Genomic DNA, 21,716 nt, shown 5'->3' on the forward strand with positions numbered 1-21,716 from the left:
CTGTCTCCACGGATGCTGTATTGTCTGCCATCCTTATTTAAGGCAACATCAGCAAAGGAATGTTACTTAGTAGATGAATATAGCCTTCCTTCAACTGGGGAGACTGGTTATTTCTGGAATCATTTAAAGAACTGAACCCCCTCCCCCATGAAGTAGAGAGGGAGATACTGGAAACCCTGGGTAAACAAAGGCCAATCAAATATTCTTGCAAGGCTTCGGCTGTTCAAATATATGGCAGTCAGTGTCTTCTCTAAGGTAATTAACTGAACCTCCTGTTAGGTATGATGGCTTTGAAATTTTTTAAATTATTGGCATTGTATTAAATAGAAGGATAGCTGAAGGAAAATGATAAAATATGATAAGAACTTGCGACTTTTGTTTATTATTCAGAGAAGTGAACACCTATAAATAGAACCAGGATGTTTTGAGTAGGGAAATGCTGTCCTCATTACAGCTGAGAGATGCTGGAGCGATTGAAAGCCAAAGCTTCAAAGCTTTGTCCTGCTTTATAAAAGCATGAAGGTTTTCATGGCTGTTTCAGTGGTCGGTCAGAGCCTGCAGGTGCTTTATCTGTCCTGGAGGAGGGAGGAGAGACATTTCTGAGAGTGCTATTTTGTAACCATGATGAGTACTTATGTATTTCCTCCAACAGAGGTATTTAAATACCTACATATCTTCTTCAACACAAGTTATGTTTACAGATTATTACACTTTCATATTGTCTACCAAGGTTAACTAGTCCCTCCTGTCCTTAACCCCCTCCACCTTCACCTTTGCCACTCTCTCTCTCGCACACTCTCCCACTCTCTCTGTCTCTCTCTTGCACGCTCTCCCTCTCTCGCTCTCTCTTGCACGCTCTCCCTCTCTCTTTCATACACACACACACACACACTACCTAACACACAATTGCAAAATAAGCAAAGATAACATAGAGTTACTGTGTTACTACTGTCATATTTACATATAAAAAGATTCAAAGTGTAAAGAATATTTGAGATGGAAGGGGCCCTTTAGAGATCTTTTGGGACAGCCCTAATTGTACTGAGATAACAGAGAAGTGACTTGTCCTAGGACACTCAGCCGGAGAACAGCAGATGCCAGGCTGGCATGCTTTCTGCCACAGCATGCTATCTTCCTATTAAAAGAATTAAGCCTCTACAGCTTGGCTACACCATGATTCAAGCACAGATGTCACAATGAAAAATAAAAACCTAAGGAAGGGATAAGAATCGTATGCACTTTCAACCATGATACAAAGGAATAAAATAGAATATGGTATGAAATTAAGGAAACCAAAATGCTAACGAATATCTATCTAACAAAATGATCTGTCTAGTCAGGAATTCTATTAGAAGGCAGAATTGTCCTACTTTTAGTAGAGACATTTGGAATTAGCCAAGAAAGCAAGTGCTGCTTGCAAAAATCACAATGCTTTATTTCTCTCTATATATTTTCATCTGCAGTATTAGAATAATTCGGTCATATTCAAGTATGTAGTCATTGAGATCCTGCCTAGGCTCTGTAAACTAGTGAAACAACTGAAACTAGAAAGAAACCAGCATTTCTTTTTATTCTTCCAGAATCTAGGTTTTTTTTTTTTTTTTTTTTTTTTTTTTTTAATTTTTTGAGCTGGAGTCTCGCTCTGCCGCCCAGGCTAGAGTGCAGTGGCCAGATCTCAGCTCACTGCAAGCTCCGCCTCCCGGGTTCACGCCATTCTCCTGCCTCAGCCTCCCGAGTAGCTGGGACTACAGGTGCCCGCTACCTCGCCCGGCTAGTTTTTTGTATTCTTTTAGTAGAGACGAGGTTTCACTGTGTTAGCCAGGATGGTCTCGATCTCCTGACCTCATGATCCGCCCGTCTCGGCCTCCCAAAGTGCTGGGATTACAGGCTTCAGCCACCGCGCCCGGCCCAAAATCTAGGTCTTTAGCAGGTACAGCCTCCTTGCTCTCTGCGCCAAAGTCTACCTGATATGACCTGTTAGGTATTTTTGCCTCTATAACTTGTATTTACCTCCTGATATGTCCTTCCTCCTGTTGGACTAATCTCTAGCTGAAATGTTCTGTGCATTTTTGTTAAAATACTTCCCTGGTGCTTAAGGAACCTGAGGTTCTGGGTAAGAAACCCCTAAACCCTCGAGTGTATCTCCTATTTTAATATTAAACCTTATGGATTTTCTTCACAAACACCTAATGACAACAGGAACATTCTTTTTTTTTTTTTTTTTTTTTTTTTCCTTTGAGACGGAGACTCGCTCTGTCGCCAGGCTGTAGTGCAGTGGTGCAATCTTGGCTCACTGCAAGCTCCACCTCCTGCGTTCAAGTGATTCTTGTGCCTTCTGAGTAGCTGGGATTACGGACACGTGCCACCACACCCAGCTAATTTTTGTATTTTTACTAGACACGGGGTTTCACCATGTTGGCCAGGATGGTCTCGATCTCCTGACCTTGTGACCTGCCCGCCTTGGCCTCCCAAAGTGCTGGGATTACAGGTGTGAGCTACTGCGCCCAGTCAACAGGAACATTCTTGGAGACACTAGATGATAGTAATGATAAACCTGACATTATTGTAAACCAAATAGGACTTCTCAGTAGCTCTACTTTTCCTTCTAAAAAGTTTTAAAGAAAGGCCCACACTAAGAATTAAACATTTAAAAAAAAAAAAAAGGCATATAAATTGAGAATGTGTTTTATTTAGCATCGCGGAGAATTTTGGGGTAGATAAAAGAATGGATCAAAAGATTATGTATCATGTAAAAAGCCTTAACAAAATAAAAGATGGAGATGTGGTGGTCAACAATGAAAGGGTTACAAAAGAACAAACTGTGATTCCTTCAGGTCTCAAAGCAAATGGCCTTTCATAGTCTTCATGATCCTACTTTTTGCTTCTGAGGAAGAAAAAAATTGAAGAATATATGTGTGGCTGGTGGGGTAAACATGGAAACATGTTATCTTTGTTTTTGCTTCGAGAGCCATCGGGAATCTTAATGGGATTTCAGTTTCAATGGTACTATTAGGAAAAAAGTTTCTCAATCTCAGCACTAATAACATTTGGGGCTAGACAATTCTCGTTTTGTTTTTTTTCCTTACTTTTTGAAAAATGTCTTTTTTAGTTTTGTTTTCTTTTTTTTTTTTTATGCAACACCCTCTTCATAGAATTGGCAGGATAATTATTTGCTGAGGGGAGGCAGACGAGGGGCTGTCCTATGCATTTTAGAATGTTTAGCACCATCCCTGGCCGCTACCCACTACATGTCAGTAAGACCCACCCCACCAAGTTGTGACAATTAAAATGTCTCTAGACATTGCTCCATGGGGAGCAAGAGCACCTCTGGTTGAAAACCACTAGACTAGAGTGAATGGTCGTTATTTTAGAAAATAGGCTTGGTTGTCTCATGTTTTGGAGACAATCTTTATCTATGCAATAAAGTCTGTGTTTCTGAAAATATGCTGAAAACATAGCAGGTACTTTATGGTTCCTGATATTGCCTGTGAATAGGCCCTTCCACAGAACTCTGAAAGCTCAAGATATATAATTAAGTCTAAAGGGAAGCATGTTTCAAAAAGAATGGAGCAATTGATTACTGACTATAGACTATAGACTATGAGGAGCTTATACAAATTTACAAGAAAAATTCCCATTAAAAAGTGGGCAAAGGACATGAACAGACACTTTTCAAAAGAAGACATACATGCAGCCAACAATTACATGAAAAAAGTCAACATTGCTGATCATTAGAGAAATGCAAATCAAAACTACAATGAGATGCCATCTCACACTAGTGAGAATGCCTGTTATTAAAAAGTCAAAAAATAACAGATGCTGGCAAGGTTGTGGAGAAAAAGGAACACTATACCCTGCTGGTGAAAGTGTAAATTAGTTCAACCATTGTGAAAAGCAGTATGGCGACTCCTCAAAGAACTAAAAAGAGAACCACCATTCAACTTTGCAATGCCATTACTAGGTATATACCCAAAGGAATAGAAATCATTCTGTCACAAAGACACATGCACACATATGTTCATTGCAGCACTATCCACAATAGCAAAGACATGGAATCAACCTAAATGCCCATCAATGATAGACTGGATAAAGAAAATGTGATACATATACACCATAGAATACTACGCAGCCATAAAAAAGAATGAGATTGTGTCCTTTGCAGGAACATGGATAGAGCTAGAGGCCATTATCTTCAGCAAACTAATGCAGGAACAGAAAATAAAACGCCACATATTCTCACTTATAAGTGGAATCTAAATGATGAGAACACATGGACACACAGAGGGGAACAATAAACACTGGGGCCTCTTAGAGGACGGAGGGTGGGAGGAGGGAGAGGATCAAGAAAAACAACTAATGAGTACTAGGCTTAATACCTGGGTGACAAAATAATCTGTAAAACCCCCCATAACACAAGTTTACCTATACAACAAACCTACACATGTACCTCTAAATTTAAATTTATACAACAAACCTATACATGTACCTCTAAATTTAATACCTGGGTGACAAAATAATCTGTAAAACCCCCATAACACAAGTTTACCTATACAACAAACCTACACATGTACCTCTAAATTTAAAATGAATTAAAAAAAAAAAAAAAAGACACATAGAGTTGGCCAGGATCAAGTAGATACAAAACCAATGACATTTTTTAAGAGGTTTAATGCCAAAAAAAATTTTTTTGAAAGAAACTGAAGACCTAAATAAATGGAAAGACATCCCATGGTCATGGATTGGAAGACTTCATCTTGTTAAGATTTCAACCCTCCTCCAAAGAGCCACCACCTAGAATTTTTTTTAATGTGACTATTTGAAAGAAAGATGACCTGGAATCCCCAGTCTTCTATGGAAAGCAGGCCAAAGCCACAGTGGAAGGCATTTTTTTCAGTGCCTTTCTTTGATGTGGCCAAGGAGGGAAATGAGAAAAAATTACCTCCCTGAGCTATGGACAACAACAATATAAGAAGCTTCCCCCAGAGAGCAACCAGAACCTAACCAAATAACAGTTCCTCGTACCTCTAGGCGTCTCTTACCATGTCACCCCACAAAGAATTTAGAGTTGGCTGTGAATCAGTGACTGCTCAATGATTTTCCTTCTTTCTCTTTCTAAACGGGAGTGTTTATGGTAGTTACTCTGTCCCTCTCCCACTACATGTTGGGCATGTGGGAACAGGTAACTTGGCTTTTGGTTCACAAGTCTCTGGATCAAGAGGAGTCACGTGAGATCCAGTGATTTGAGTTTGAAATGTGATTGAATAAGACTTTGGGACTTCTTAAGAGAAGAGGTGGAAGTATTTTGCTTATTAAAAGGGGGGAACAAATATTTATCACTAAAAGAGCCAAGTGTGGTAGATTTTATTACTCTTCTCAATTATTTGTTGCCCTTTCCCATGAAAGTACTATACATATCACTCATTTTCATTTTATTTTCAGCACTTGTCCATATGGGATGACTGTCTCTTTGACATCAAGCTTGGTAAGACTTTCTTTTGCCAATGAAATGTGGGTGTAAGCGAGGTGTACAACTTGGCAGCAGAAGCTTACATAGCCGTGTTATGGTTTGATCGTTGTTTTTAGTTTTTTTTTTTCCCGAAGTGGGGGTTTCAGTCACTTTGTCCAACTGAAAACGTTTAGTGGGTACTGCCAAATCAATTCAGAGATGACAGCAGAAGGAATGATGGCCTTAATTTTTTTTTTTTTTTTTTTTTTTGAGACAGAGTCTTACCCTGTCGCCCAGGCTGGAGTGCAGTGGCGCGATCTTGGCTCACTGCAAGCTCTCCCTCCCGGGTTCACACCACTCTCCTGCCTCAGCCTCCTGAGTAGCTGGGACTACAGGTGCCCGCCATCATGCCCGGCTAATTTTTTGTATTTTTTTAGTAGAGACGGGATTTCACCACGTTAGCCAGGATGATCTCGATCTCCTGACCTCATGATCCGCCCGGATGGCCTTAATCTTGATCATGTCTTGGATGTGGGGCTTTTAAAAAATCAACCTTATTATTAAAGACATTTCTCAATTTTATCTTTTGCTGGTTGGAAATTAAAAATAGTTACATGTTTCAATCTCACTTACAAACTAGCAAGTTCCTTTGAGGACTCTCTTTCTTGTAGTACCTTTGTAAATGCAGCTAACAGAAACTCAGACAAACTAGTAACATTTTGTTTCCTGTCCTCTTCACTTAAGTTTACAAGTTCATTAAGTACATGATCTGCCTTTCTAGAAAAACTAGACTTAAACAATGCAACCTTTGAATTCAAAAACAGAGAAATAGCAGAATAAGCATTTGACAAAATCTAATACCCATTCGTGATAAAAACAGTCAACAAACTAGGAGAAGTAGAAAAATTCCTCAACCCAAAGAAGCAGCATTTACAAAAACCCCAAAACTAATATCATATTTAGTGGTGAAAGACTAAATGCATTCCCCCTAAGATCAGGAACAAGAGAAAACATTTACTCTCATCATTTGTATTCAACATTGTATTAGAGATTTAGTGATGATAGTGAGGCAAGAAAACCAATTGAAAGCTTTTAGATTGGAAAGGAAGAAGGGATACTCACTTATTTTTAGATGACGTGATCTTGTATGTAGAAAATCTTAAGCAATCTAAAAGCAACTCTTACAACTAGTGAACAAGTTCAGCAATGTTGCAGGATACAAGATAATAGGCAAAAAATCAATTGTATTTCTATACGGTAGCAATAAACAATCCAAAAACGAAATTAAGAAAACAATTCCATTTATAATAGTATTTTTTAAAACCTGGGAATAAATTTAATAAAAGAAGTTCAAGACTTGTAACTGAAAACTGCGAATCATTTTGAAAGAAATTAAAGACCTAAATAAATGGTCATGGATTGGAAGACAGCTGTCAAGATGGCAGTATTTCCCAAAATGATCTATAGATTCAACACAATCCCTATCAAAATCCCAGATGCTTGATTTCAGAAATTGATAAGCCGAGACTAATATGCATACAGAAATGCAAAAAAAAAAAAAAAAAAAGAATGCCAAAACAATGATGAAAAATAGGATTGTTAGAGAACTCACACTTTCTTATTTCCAAACTACTACAAATCTATAGTAATTAAGGTAGTGTGGTAACAGCATAAAGATAGAAAATAGTAGATAACTGAAATAGAACTGAGAATCCAGAAGTTTCCCCTTACGTTATTATAGTCAACTGATTTTCAAAAGTTGTGGTATGACAATTTGATGAGGAAAGAATCGTCGGATAAACAAATGGGGTTGGAAAAACTGGATATTCACGTGCGAAATGTACACCATACACAAAAATTAACTCAAAATCAATCATAGACATAAATGTAAGAACTAAAACTACAAAAATCTCAGAAGAAAATGTAGGAGCAAATCCTGACCCTGGATTTGGTTTCTTAGTTATGACACCAAAAGCATGAGCAACAAAAGAAAAATAGACAAATTGGACATCAAAATTAAAAACTTTTGTGCTTCAAAGTACACCACCAAGAAGGTGAAAGTGCAACGCACAGAATGGGATAAAATATTTGCAAATAATCTATCTGATAAATAACTGGTATCCAGAGTATATGAAGAAGTATTACGACTCAACAATAAAAAGACAATTCAATTTTTTAATGGGCAAAGGATTTGAATAAAAATTTACCTAGTCCAAGATATCCAAGTGGTCAGTAAGCACATAAAAACATGCTCAGGGCCGGGCGTGGTGGCTCAAGCCTGTAATCCCAGCACTTTGGGAGGCCGAGACGGGCGGATCACGAGGTCAGGAGATCGAGACCATCCTGGCTAACACTGTGAAGCCCCGTCTCTACTAAGAATACAGAAAAATTAGCCGGGCATGGCGGTGGGCGCCTGTGGTCCCAGCTACTCGGGAGGCTGAGGCAGGAGAATGGCGTAAACCCGGGAGGCGGAGCTTGCAGTGAGCCGAGATCCGGCCACTGCACTCCAGCCTGGGTGACAGAGCGAGACTCTGTCTCAAAAAAAAAAAAAAAAAACATGCTCAGTATCATTAGTCATTAGGGAAATAAAAATCAAAACAACAAAGTTGTCAGTGGGTCAGTTCAGGTTCTTAACTTTGTGACACAAAAGAATTTGAGCGCGAGTTCAAAGTAAAATAGGCAAAGAAATTCTTTGCAAAGCGAAAGTATACTGTTATAGCAGGCTGCTCAAGAATAAGACAGTCCCATGTGACACTGGGGAAATTCCCTTTATGGAAAGCTTATATAATTTGTAAGAGGGTGGGGTTGGACGTTGCTGTTAAGCATGTTGCAGGTAGTCTCCTGCGTGCACATGCCAATTGCTGTACATGCTACATACATCACATGTCTCATTAACATCTTAACTCTCCACCCAGGGGTGTGTTTTTTACTATTATAATGAGCATAGGTCAACTCAGGGACACTAATCATGAGTTTATGTGTTTGCATGAATTTGGGGATTGTCCCTTCTGCTCGTTGTCCTCCTTGCTGTAGGCTGTTTTAATCACAAGTCCCAGATAGTTTGTGCACTGTCGGATGATTTGTTCTCTCTATCTATTTGGCAAGTTTGTTCCCCTTTAAGGGAAGCTATGACGACAAATGCTGGTTAACATGTAGAGACTGGAACCTTCGTACATTGCTGGTGGGATTCTAAAATGGTGCAGTCACTTTGGAAAACAGTGTAGCGCTTTCTCAACATGTTAAATATATAATTACCAAATGACCGATAATTCCACTCCTAGGTTTAAAACCAGGAAAATTGAAAACATATGTCCACACAAGAACTTGTACAGGAAACCTCATAGCAAAATTATTTATAGTAGCCCAAAGTGGAAAAAGGCCAAATGTCACTCAACTAATGAACGAACAAAATATGATATGTCCATATAATGGAATACTATTTGACCATCAAAAAGACTGAAATACTGATACCTATTAACAACATGGGTAAGCCTTTGAAACATCATGCTAAGTGAAAGAAGCCAGACACAAAAGCCACATATTGTATGATTTGCATTATATGAAATGTTTAGCATAGGCATATCCATGGAGGTAGAAAATAAAGTAATGGTTGCCCAGGTCTGAGGGAAGGAGAGAATGAGGAATGACTGCCAACAGGTATAAGATTTCTTTAGGGGTGATAAAAATATTCTAAAGTCAGATAGTGGTGATAGCTACACAGCTCTGTACATGTTGTGTACATGTACTACAAATCATTGAATTGTGTACTTTAAAGAGTTGAATTCTGTGGCATGTGAATTATATCTCAATAAAGTTGTTATAAAAACAGAAATAATGAAGGACAATAGTATTGGTAATTATTCTTATTAGTTACCAACCTATCACAAAGATGCTGTATTCCATTCAATCTGTTCAAAGCCTTTATCTGTTGCATATTTGTTCAGAGGATCTAAATGTGTCCAAGCCCAACAAAGATGTAGGATGACCATCTCTTCTGAAGATTTAAGCCAGGTAGAGTTCATTCTTTTCATCAATTATTTGCCTTTTTGTGGATCCCTCAGTACTCACTCAGAACGGTTATTTCTTAAAGACTTGATCCTACTTGAATAAGAGCTTTACTAGGTTGGTTTTGGGTTAGGACTAGGAGTGTTGGCATGTGTACGTATAATTTTTGGTGGAAGGTAATTGTACTAATGAAGAGTTTTTAACCTAATCCCTTATTATTGGGGGGTTCAAGTACATACTGGACCACAGGTAAATTAAACCTTAGTTTTCCCTTTAGCAACTTATAGAAATGATTTACCTTAACATTTTGAGAGTCACTTTACCAATATAAATGGCTTTGTAAGTTTTTATGTTTGCTGACAATTCTGACAGTTAATCACTGTCTCATCTGTATATCAATATCTTGTATAAATTCCTGTTTCTGCATATCTCCTACCATTTTGCAATCATTTTTTTGTATACATGTCTGCCTCTGACACCAGACTGTAAAAATAGAGATAGTGTTTTATTAACTTTGCATCCCCAACACTTAGAACATATTCAATGCATGTTTGCTGACCAGAACTCCCACTTCCATAGGATTTGTTTTTCATTGCTTGAAGGCTATCTCCCTGAAGTCTTCACTCCTCCAACCTCTTCATGTCAGTTCTCTCAAATTAAAGTTTGATCTGTAAATTAATACTTATCCTCTTCATGCACTGTATCCGTTTTCTTATTTCTAAAGTTACTACTAACCATTATTTCACCATTGGCTATAATGAGAAACAACCCATGACAGTCATGTTAAATGTGTCTTCTAATGGGGTTTCAAGCCACAGTATGAGGACAGCTTATCTGTAAACAAGATTTTAAGTGGTAAGAAATAAATTTCTCTGTTCATTCTTTCTTTTGACTATCCATGCTTTACCAACCTTTCTTAGCCTTTTTAACCTAAAACAATAGTGGGTCTGAGAAGCTGAGATCTTTTTTCTGATGTTTAAGCACACGACTATGCCTGTCTTTTCCAGAGAGAGACAGCTGCCCTTGTGTTTAGAATAAGGACAGCAAGAAGCCTGCATATAGCTTGTGCTTGACGGACATTTATTGTTCAGCAAAACCTGCCCTATCACTAGAGTTTCTATCACTATGGCTATCAGCCTCTCAAATCAGACATCATGATAACTGATTGAGATCTGAAAGGCATGGGGGGACATTCTTTATAATTGATTGAAAAACCCATCACTAAACAATACAGTGAACATTATAGTCACAGCTTATATATTCTCTAATGAGGGCTTTTAATCCATACAACCATTGTTTTTCTAGAGATTGACTTCGAGCTCACTAGTTTGATAGGTATTTTCTCATGAAATCGTGTCAACTTGACCTGACCAGAGATTGAAGTTCTCCAAGACCCAAATAGCCAAAATGTTTCCATCTTTGAAGGAAAAATCCAAGAATATCAGATAACAAATTGGTGTCTTCCCAAAAGTATATCTTCGTGAGGAAAATTTTTCCCATCTATCTTTAATAAATGCTTTAACACAGTGCTATTCAAAGTGAGGTCCATGGACAAGTTTGTTACTGGTTTGTAATAAAATAAATATAAAAATTAAGAATGAACACTTAGAAAATTTTGCAGCAGCACGACAGAGTAATTATGTATCTGTGCAATCCTCATCATTAAATACAGGCCTTGATTTTATATTTCTTTGATATTTTATATTCTAATATTAACTGTATTGCATTTTACAAAAATATTAGTCCATAATGTTTGGATATGTTTTAAAAACTGGTCTTTAGCACACACAGTTGGAGAAACACTAATCTAAACACCATGTCTCGTCTCTACTTGTTTCTAAAGCACCATGTCTCATCTCTACTTGTTTGCTGGTCTTATTTGCCTTACTCCAATTTTCAGGCTTCATCCTGTTTTATACTCACTGCCATTTTCTCTAAGCATGTAAAACTTAGGCTGTTTTCCCATCTCTAACCTTCAGGCAGTGGATGTGTCCAAGGTTTGAGGCACTGGTAGCCTCCTCTAAAGCCTCTCATATTTGGGGGTTCATTGTGGTCATGAAACTGAAAGAGCCTCCTTTTAGAGACTGTAGTAATGTATTTGTCATTTTGAGGGGAGAAGAGTTTGTTCCTGTTGGTTGTGACTTTGGCTTCTGGAATTATCGAGCTATAATAGGCTTTCGTAAATGATCCTCCACCTGCCACGTTCACAAAGACCACGTGGCCCTCAAGACACTGGAGAAGTTCCCCTTAATCCTCTGTGCCCTTCCAGCACTACCCCCACATCATCTCTGCACAATCCAATCAATGTCAGTTCTCCCTGAGTGTTATTTAAAGTGAACTGATATATCATTCATTGTTATATTTCATTTGATTCTCAAGCCAAGCAGTCAACCTGTCTCCAGGAGAACTATGTTTAACTGATTATGTCTTAACCTATGACATCATATTTTTTAAAGAACACGATTTGAAGACATTGATATCTATTGCCGTTTACAGCTCTTTTTCATCCAGATTGATTATATGCTTATGACAGGAATATGAGTGATGGAATGGAGGGAGCAAGACCAGAATCAGGGAGACCAGTTGGGAGGTCACTGCAGTAATCCAGGCAAGAAATAATGAGGAGCTGATTCAGGGTAGCAACAGTTGAGGAGGAGAAGGGATGGGTGTGAATGATATCTAGGTGTTGGAGTGTCAGGATTTTGTGACTAATTCGATGTAGGGGTGAGAAGAGGGAAGTGTTGATCATGATTCCCAAGTTTTTGGCTTGGGGTAACACAAGCCAAATGATGATGATATGGGAAGCTACACAGGAAGAGCAAATTTGGACTGAAATAGTTGGGAGTGGGGATGTATCCAGCTTTGAGCATGCTGATTTTGCCATACCTGGACCATCTAGGCAGTTGGATAGATGAGTCAACTCAGGAGAAAGTTCTAGGCTAGAGATTTGGATTTTTGAAGTCATGGACATATGAGTAATTAAAACCATAGGATTGAGTGTAATATTTTAAAGTGTCTTAGAGTCATCTCAACCTATGCAATTTCCCTTTAAATGTAAGATTTTTATAGTTGTGGTTTCTCTACCTTCCATGTGACAAAATGGGATAACCTGGTTATATCCTAATGGTTTGTGTATGAAAACTGTGGGATCTTATGAAAAGGGAAGCCAATCAGAGAGGTCAGTTTAAATATTTCCTAAACTTGGAACTCTGTTCTCCTAGTGCCTAGCTCTCCTCATTACCAGTTAGTAAAAACAAGCAAATGAATGTGTTAGGATTCTACGTGTGTTGACCCATTTGATTCAACTCAATCATCACATGATCCCCTAAGAGGTATTGTTAAACCCATTTACAGATGAGAAAATAGGTTCATAGAAATTACATGGATGGAAAGTGACTAAAGTCACCAACCTTCAGCAGTGTGTACCTCCAGCCCTCTGCTATATGTGCTGCTGGACAGCAACATTTTCTAGGCTCTACTTTGTACTAGTCATCCCAAGCACTGGTACCTCTGTTTACCTCAACCAAATCAGGTGCCACAAAAAAAATAGCCAATTTTAATCGTTCAAAAATTGGCTTCTTTAGCTGCATTCCCAAACACAAATAGCAAACACTAATGGACACAGGAGAGACAGTTGTCTTTCAAATGAATGTCTTATAATTTTTTGCCATGAATCTTACCAAGAGTGCGTCAAGAAGCCTAGACAAACGACATGAACAGACACTTCTCAAAAGAAGGCATGGGCCACAAGCATGTGAAAAAATACTCAATGTAACTAATCATTAGAAAAAGACAAATCAAAACCACAGTGAGATACCATCTCACACCAGTCAGAATGCCTATTATTAAAAAGTAAAAAACAAAACAAAACAAACAAACAGATGTTGGCAAGTTTGTGGAGAAAAAGGAATGCTTAAGCACTGCTGTGGGAATGTAAATTAGTTCAGCCCTTGTGGAAAGCAGTTTGGCAATTTCTCAAAGAACTTAAAACAGAACTACTGTTCAACCCAGCAATCTCATTACTGGTTACATACCCAAAGGAATATAAATTGTTCTACCATAAAGACACATGCACACATATGTTCATCACAGCACTATTCACAATAGCAAAGATATGCAATCAACCTAAATGCCCATCCACAGTGGACTGGATTTTTAAAAATGTGGTACATATATACCATGGAATACTATGCAGCCATAAATAAGAATGAGATCATATACTTTACAGCAGCATGGATGGAGCTAGAGGCCATTATCCTAAGCAAACTAACACAGGAACAGAAAACCAAATACTACATGTTCTCACTTATAAGTAAGAGCTGAACACTGAAAACACATGGACATAAAGAAGGGAACAACAGACACTGGGCTTACTTGAGGCTAGAGGGTGGGAAGAGAATGAGGATCAGAAGCTACCTATGGGGTATTGTGCTTATTAAGGGTGATGAAATAATCTCTACACCAAACCCCCATGCCACCCACTCTACTCGTACAACAATCCTGCACATGTACCCCGAACCTAAAATAAAGTTGGAAAGTTAAAAAAAAAAAAGTGTATATATATATAAAGTATACACGAAAAATATTGTACTCATCTGTAGAGAAGTAAGGAAAAAATATACAAGATAAAAAAAGAAGCCTAAAAATGGTCATCCTTTTGACCCAGCAATCTGCTTCTGCAAAACTGTCCTAAAGAAATAATCAGAGAGGCACCCCAAATTTATTCATAAGTTTGTAGATTTAACAAATAGTTTTGGTGAGCATTTAGCAGTACCAGACGTTATGCTGGGGACTGGGAATACAGCTGTCAAAGAGATACAGTCTCTGTCCTGTAAGAGCTCACAGTTCAGCTCTGTGTTCCCCACAGTGATGGAGAACTTGACCAGGTATCCTGGAAACAGGGGAGAAGAGTGTCTCAGCAGCCTGGAGCAGGGATGGCTTCCTGGGTGAAGTGATGTGCAGATGGAGTCCGTTGTAGGTGTTAGCCTTGGGAAGATGGGAGTTAAGGACATCCCAGGCAAAAGCAACAACATAACAAAATCATAAAAATAAACTGCATCGGGGTCTTTCAGGAATGAGCAGTTTGGAGGTATCATATGCCGTACTCAGAGCCTGCTTACCCAGTAGGCCAAAGTTCCTCCCAGTGTGTTCAGAGTAGCCTAAGCATTCCTCAGAAATGCTTTAAGGGCCTGTGTCAACGACGGTGGAGGAAGGGCTGGGAATTGGTCCAGGCTCTGAACCCCACCCCTGCCACAACCCAAGTTGCCTGGGAAGTTTTTCTTAAGATGTTTAACAAAAGGCTTCCACTTCTGAAAAGAAAGTTTGAAAACCTTTGATGGGGAGCTACAGATTTCAAGCACAAGAATAAGCATAACAGATACACAGTTCGGGTAGGTTACCGTGGTGGCTACGCGGAAGATATTTCACCTGGTGTTTAGGTGTTTACTTATAACTGGAAACAACCTAAATGTCCAATAATAAGAATGTGATAAAATAATAACAATAAGTAGCTACCATTTATCAAGCGTTCACTGTGTGGGGACACAATGCTAAGTACATATATAAGACACATCATTTAACCTTGATAGAAACCACATGTGGTGAATATTATCAATATTTTGCAGATGTGAGGACTGAGGCTTAATGAGAATAAGTAGCTGGTTTTGCGTCACCTAGCTGTTAAAGGGGTGGGGCTGGAATTCTATCCCACGTCTCTCTGACTCTTAAGGGCATACTATTCTGCCTCCTGAGCGATGATAAATCCATGTGGAATAATGTTATATGGCCCTTTGAAATCACATTTTCAATGACTGTTTAGTAATATGGGGAAAGTTTGATAGAATAATGTCAATTTTTTTAACTCAAGTACAAAAAAATATATGGAGTCTCCCAATTTTATTAATCATGCCAAAATGTTAAAAATATTTATCACTAGGTAATGAACTGTAGGTAGTTTTAATTTTCTTTCTTACACTTTTCTTCCAAATGTTCTAGAATAAGCATGTGTCCCTTTAATCATTGGAACCATAACAAAAAGTTATAAAAAGGATTCAAGGTGAATTGCTGTCATCAGTCATTCTTACCCTAGACTCAAGAGGAAGGATCAGTTCTTTAACACATCTTTCAGAATAACAGTGCAGACTATCCTGTGTGCAAAATGTAAGGGAAATCAGCATGCTAATTATTAGCCATATAACCTTGAAGTTAACGTCTCTGAATCTCAGTTTCTTTTCCTATTAAATGAGGACATTAAGCTAAGTAGTCTTTACAATTCCTAAAAACACTAAATTTTATAGGTTTTTTTTTTTTTTTAACTACAAATGAAATCAAGCAGAGGGGCATAAAATAAATATAGTAAATTCTTCTTGGTTTAGTTAAATTTTCATGAGCATTTAGGGAGGGTGGGTTTTTTATTAGGTCTCAGCTATTTGGTAATATGGTAATATGCTCAGATGCATTTGACATCCAAGCCATGCCAAGTACTTTCATAAACTTTTTTCTCATCTCATCTTCGCTAAAACCTTTTTAGGTGAGCATTATTATCCTCATTTTTGCTGATGGAGATCAAGGGGTTAAGAAACTTACAAAAGGTCCCTCATAACGTGTTGTGGTGAGATTGAAATCCGAACGCTTCTTTGTGAATCTCTAGAATATTGTTAGTTCAGATGTGGAATTGTTGTGTGTTTATCATTTTAACCACTTTATGTACTGGTTACCAAATAAAATACAGTTTCTACCCTCAAATATTTTTTGTTCTAAGACAGAGACAAAATTCTTACAAAGAAACAATTCTGAAATTAAAATTAAAAATGATATATAATGGGGACAAATGGAAGCTCTTGGCAATGTGTCTGTATCCTTTAGTGAGACGCAAATAAAAGGACATTATTATAAAACTGCAAATGGGGGCAGAAACAGTCACTTGTCATTAGTGTCAGGGTCATTTTAATGAAAATTAACCCCGGAAATGCTTGACTAAGCAGTGGAAGCCTCCGCACCACTTGGACCTTGACAGAACCAGGGCAGTTAAATCTTTCCTACCTGCACATGAGCTTAAGAGAATAAATCAGTCCAAAGCTACTGGCCATGCTAATTGCTCTAATTATTATCACTGGAAAGGCTAGATAATACCTAGGAGGTATTGAAAGATAACCACAGCCCAGAATAATCTAGTAACCCAAGAATTCCCAGAGGAATACTCAGACACTGCTCACAAAGCCTGGGCCAGTCAGATTGGATAATAAAGCACACAAATATGTAGCTTGACAGAGGGGATGGATTCCATAGCATAGGGTGTAGTCTTCAGCTGGGGTTGACCATATTCAGTGGGAATAAAGCGCTGTTAGGAAGAATTGGGTAGGGAAACTCAGAAAGTAGCGTTTGGTAGCTTAGAGACGCTTTGGCTTCTAAAGACTGTGTGTGTGCGTGCGTGTGTGTGTGCACGTGTGCATGCATGTGTGTGTGCGTGTGTGTGTGCGTGTGCATGCATGTGTGTGTGCGTGTACATGCACATGTGATGTCAGGAATAAGAACTAACCAATTTTTCATCTGCGACATAGATTGATTTCTTCAAATGTGACTACACACCTAGCATCTATGGGCTATGTGAAAAGGATTATGTCTAAATAAGAGCTTCTAGGATTTTGTGAGGCTTTATTATTATTAGTATTATTATTATTATTATTATTATTATTATTAGAGACAGTCTCACTCTGTCACCCCAGCTGGAGTGGAGTGGCATGATCATAGCTTACTGTAACCTTGAACTCCCAGGTTCAAGTGATCTTCCCACCTCAGCCTCCTGAGTAGCTGAGACTATAGGCATGCACCACCACACTTGGCTAGTTTTTTGTTTTGTTTTCTTTTTGTAGAGACCCCATATAAAGACATGGGGTCTCGCTATGTTACCCAGGCTGGTCTTGAATTTCTGGGCTCAAGTGATGCTCCCACCTTGGCCCCCTAAGTGCTGGGATTATAGGCATAAGTCACTGTGCCAGGCAGGTGGGGGTCTATTGACTTCTTAATTTCCCTGCTGTCCTGAGATAAAAGAGTGACCTAAGGTGGTAAGCTTGACCTCGGAGACTAAGTGAAACAGGCATCTTGTGCATGACCAGCAGGATGTGCTTTCTGTGCATCATTTGGGGTGTGGAGAGAGCACATGGTTTCTCCTACTCAGACATTGCTTCTCTGATAGGCTCTTTCAGGTGGTTAAAGAAGTAACTATTCTGAAGTGTTCTGGTTCTTTGGGAAATGATGATGTATGGGTAAAGTATGATGTGTGGTGGGGCAAAGAACACTGGACCAGAAGCTGGGGAGGTGGCCTCAGCTCCACCAGTGACAGAGAGGATGGATTCCATAGCATAGGGTGTAGTCTTCAGCTGGGGTTGACCATATTCAGTGGGAATAAAGCGCTGTTTTAATACACCAGTAAATTCATCTACAGGTACCATTAATTCTTCATTATTAAAGACAGAACTACATGCTTGTTTATTTAAGTAACTCAGAACAAAAAATATGTCAAAACACATAAATTTTGTTGTTAGTAGAGTATGACTAAATTTAAGAAGCCCTTACCATGTGCAAAGTACAGATTCTGTGTGGGATACAAACAAGGCCTGTTTCATATCTTTAGGGATCCTGGAATCTTGGAAGGTGACAGACCAGTGCATGTATTGCAACCAGTTGAGGTGTAAGAGACAATATGATCATTGCTATGAGCAAGTTCATTCAGTCACTCAACAAGTATTCACAGGCACTGTGTGAACTCTAAAAGCAAATTACTTCTCCCTGAGGCAGGGAAGGCAAGGTCACAGAAGCTTTATGGAACTGAGCATTTGGGCTGGTCTTTGAAGAGGAGGTTAAAATTTGTCAGGCAGAGCAGAAGGGAGGCAGGTGGGACAAAGGTCGTGTGGGAGTCAAAGGCATGGGAAAGTATAGGGTGTGCTTGGGAGATAGTGAGTAGTTGGGTTGGGCAAGAATCAAAAATATATGATTAGAAAAGGAGGAGATAGGGAGAGATACGCCTGAAAAGATCAATTGTGGCCAGATTCCAGGTGGTAACGTTGAGAAGCTTGAACTTTATTCCATAGACATCAAAGTCTTGGGGCACAGACGTCACGTGGTTTCATCTATGCTGTAAGACAATCTGGCAGTCAACGGAGTAAAGGAGGAGAGACTGGAGGAGGGAAACTCAGCAAGAGGCTTTCGCAAGATCTCAGACAAGAAAGAGCCAAACTAGGGTGGAGTGGGATGGAAAAGAGAGATGGATATAGAAGACATGGAGGATGAAGAATCCACAGAACATGACACTGATTTGGACATGAGGCCAAGGAGAGGACAGAGTTGCTGATGAAACTTCTCAAGTGTGGCCATCAGCAGCCCAGCCTGGACAAATTTTTGAAATAAGTTGGCTTTGTTTTTTGTCGCTTCGGAGAGCTCAGTGCAGTACCTCTCTTCTGCAGACCAGGGTCACGTCTGTTTACTTCCTTTCTACTGTCAAATCTGTCATCTGGAAAGAGTGTGAAATTCATCCTGAAGGTAAGAATTTACAATACTATCCTTCCAGGTATTTGCCCTTCAATAGATCTCTGGCCTTTAAGGTATAGATAGGAACCTTTAAGAAGGAAATTTCTGTTCTTAGCTAGTCATTTTCCAATGTGTTTCTCTTCATGTATTGTATTCCTTTCAGTATAAGCTTGAAGTTTCAGAAGGTAAGTCCTGTAGCCCCATCCTCTGATAGGTTCCTGGTGCCTGTGACCATGCAGCAGCCCTCCTTTGTCATGTCTACTAGTTTTTGTCCTTTTCCTGTTCAGAGTACTCTACTCAGCAGCTCTAGCTTGTTGGTCCTTACTTATGATTTGGGCAGGTGACCTGCTACCTAGGAAGTCTTTTATTCTCATGCTCCATATATTTCAAACTTTGCCTTGGTCCAGTGTAGTATTCAAAACACTGAATAATTTTACAGCCCAGCCACTGACTTGTCATAAGGAATACTGAGAGCACTGACTATAAACAACTGTTAGGGCCCTATCAGAACAGCCAGCTGAGTATCCACTTGGATATTGGCATCTTCTGGGTTACGACAGCCTTGCAATTAAGGATGAGCCAACAGACCTGTAATCGGGAACTACACCCAGTCTTTTAAAAACTAGATTGAAACAAAATGAAAAAATAAAATGCAATCCACTGTACTGTCACTGAATTTCCAAAGATTAGTAATGCCAGTCCACTAATACTGATCTACAACTGTCTCTTAGGCAAGGCAGGAAAGAGCCATGGAAATTCGGTGCTGTGACACACTCCCTCAGCTTTAACCTTTCTTCCTTGTGCAGGGTGGGATTTTTTTTTTTCCCCCAGTGCCTTTGAGATGTCCTGGAGAACAGGAAGCAAAACTTCCCCCCAGTTCTTGCCCTGCTGTATCCCACTCCCATGCACAACCCGGGGCAGCATATTCATGACCCGGTGAGGCTGTGTGTCATGACAAGCTGGCTAGTCTTTTATTAATACCCAAGATTATTCACTCCCCTTTTTATTTGAAAAAGCCAAATAATTTTAAATACCACCCATAAGACTGCAGCTGTCCCCAGAAATGGAATTCTGATTGAATTCCTACTGCTCCTTTAAGAGTCAACTTAAATGTCACCTTTAAATAATATCTGCTGACATTTACCCAGAGCTTACTCTGAGCCAGGCACTTTGCTAAGGACTTCTCATGGAGTTCTCATTTCATCCTCAAAAAAGGAAAAAAAAAAAAAAAAAAAAACCCTCCAAGGTAAGTACTAGTACTCTTCCCATTTTACAGATGTGGAAACTGAGAGGTTAAATAACTTACCCAACGTCTCATACCTGGTAAGTGGGAGAGTCAGGAGTCTGACATCTGGGTCCTCAGCACCGTTACATAGCAGGTATTCAGTAAATGACCTGAGGGATGGGTACAGTCTTTGTTTCCCTTTGTGCTGTGTTCTCTACAGTGGCCCTCACATTTGCAGTGACTTAACCAGCATCCGTCTTCCCAAACTCAACAAGGCCACTGCTCTATTCCCCCAGACCTGATACCATGCTTGGCGTGTTGCAAGCATGCAATAAAATATTTGTGGAAATAAGAGATAGAAGGAGGAAGGAGGGAAGAACAAAAAGCCTTTCTAGTTTGAGGCTTGGAAAATACAGTGACCCGAAATGAACTTTGGAATGAAAAGAAGCTGAGGGCTGCACTAGTCTTAGGTTTAACATGCCAGGGATATGCCAGGCATGGTGGTGAGTGCCTTTAACCCAGCTACTTGAGAAGCTGAGGCGGGAAGGTCCCTTGAGACCAGGAATTCGAGACCAGTCTGGGCAACATAGCAAGATCCAGACTCAAAAAACCCAACCAACCAAACCAAAAATCCCCACCAGGATTGCAACCCCAATTCTGCCACTTACTGGCCGCACGACTCCCACACATATGGCTTTACTTTGAGCCTCAGTTTCCACATCTTGTAAAATGGTTTTCTTTTTTGGAGTTATGAAAATTAAATGAGATGACACATGTACCTGAGCCCAGCAAAGTGCCTGCTACTCAATAACTGTTGTTAAGTGAGAGATAACAGGGAAGAGGTTGGCATATTTCGTCTCATATAGAGGAACATGTAGTCATCACTGATATATAAAATATTGCAAGAGACCAGTAACTGTTTCGAGTGATTCCACCAAATGACTATATATGTCTAAACATTAAAGTATGCCATATGAAGTATCATCAGGAACATCAATTTTATGTCTCAATGCCAGCTTTATTGAGATGCGTAACTGTTTATATTTATAATGCAAATGTATTGCACGATTCCTGGTCAGAAGAGTTTAAACGTCTGTTCTTTTCTCTCCCCCTTCCTCCCTCCCGAGAGTATGTACTCCTTCCCCACACCGTCCCTCCAGCACCCTTCATCTGCCTGTCACTTTTCAAAGACAAGCTCCTCACAATGAAATCTCTGCTGTCTTTGTTTTCCTGGTTTCCATTTTGTATCCTAAAATATTCACTCCAAGTTCCGCCTGACAGACGTCCCTAATCTAATCTCCACGTCTGCTTTCTAATTTTCACAGTCAGGATAAAACAAATAGGTTGGAGTTAATTGCCAGAGCAGCGGGCCGGAGCGCTGAGCTGTGATTTATGAGCTGAGTGCAGGCGCTCTGCAACACATTTTTCTTAATTTATTTTTAATGAGTCTCTCAATTAATTTTCTTGGAAACATCTTAATGATGTTGGAGGCGGGTGTTAATGAGGTCTGCGCCA

The sequence above is a fragment of the Piliocolobus tephrosceles genome, chromosome 17, assembly GCF_002776525.5.
Source record: "Piliocolobus tephrosceles isolate RC106 chromosome 17, ASM277652v3, whole genome shotgun sequence".
In the NCBI taxonomy this organism is placed as follows: Eukaryota; Metazoa; Chordata; class Mammalia; order Primates; family Cercopithecidae; genus Piliocolobus; species Piliocolobus tephrosceles.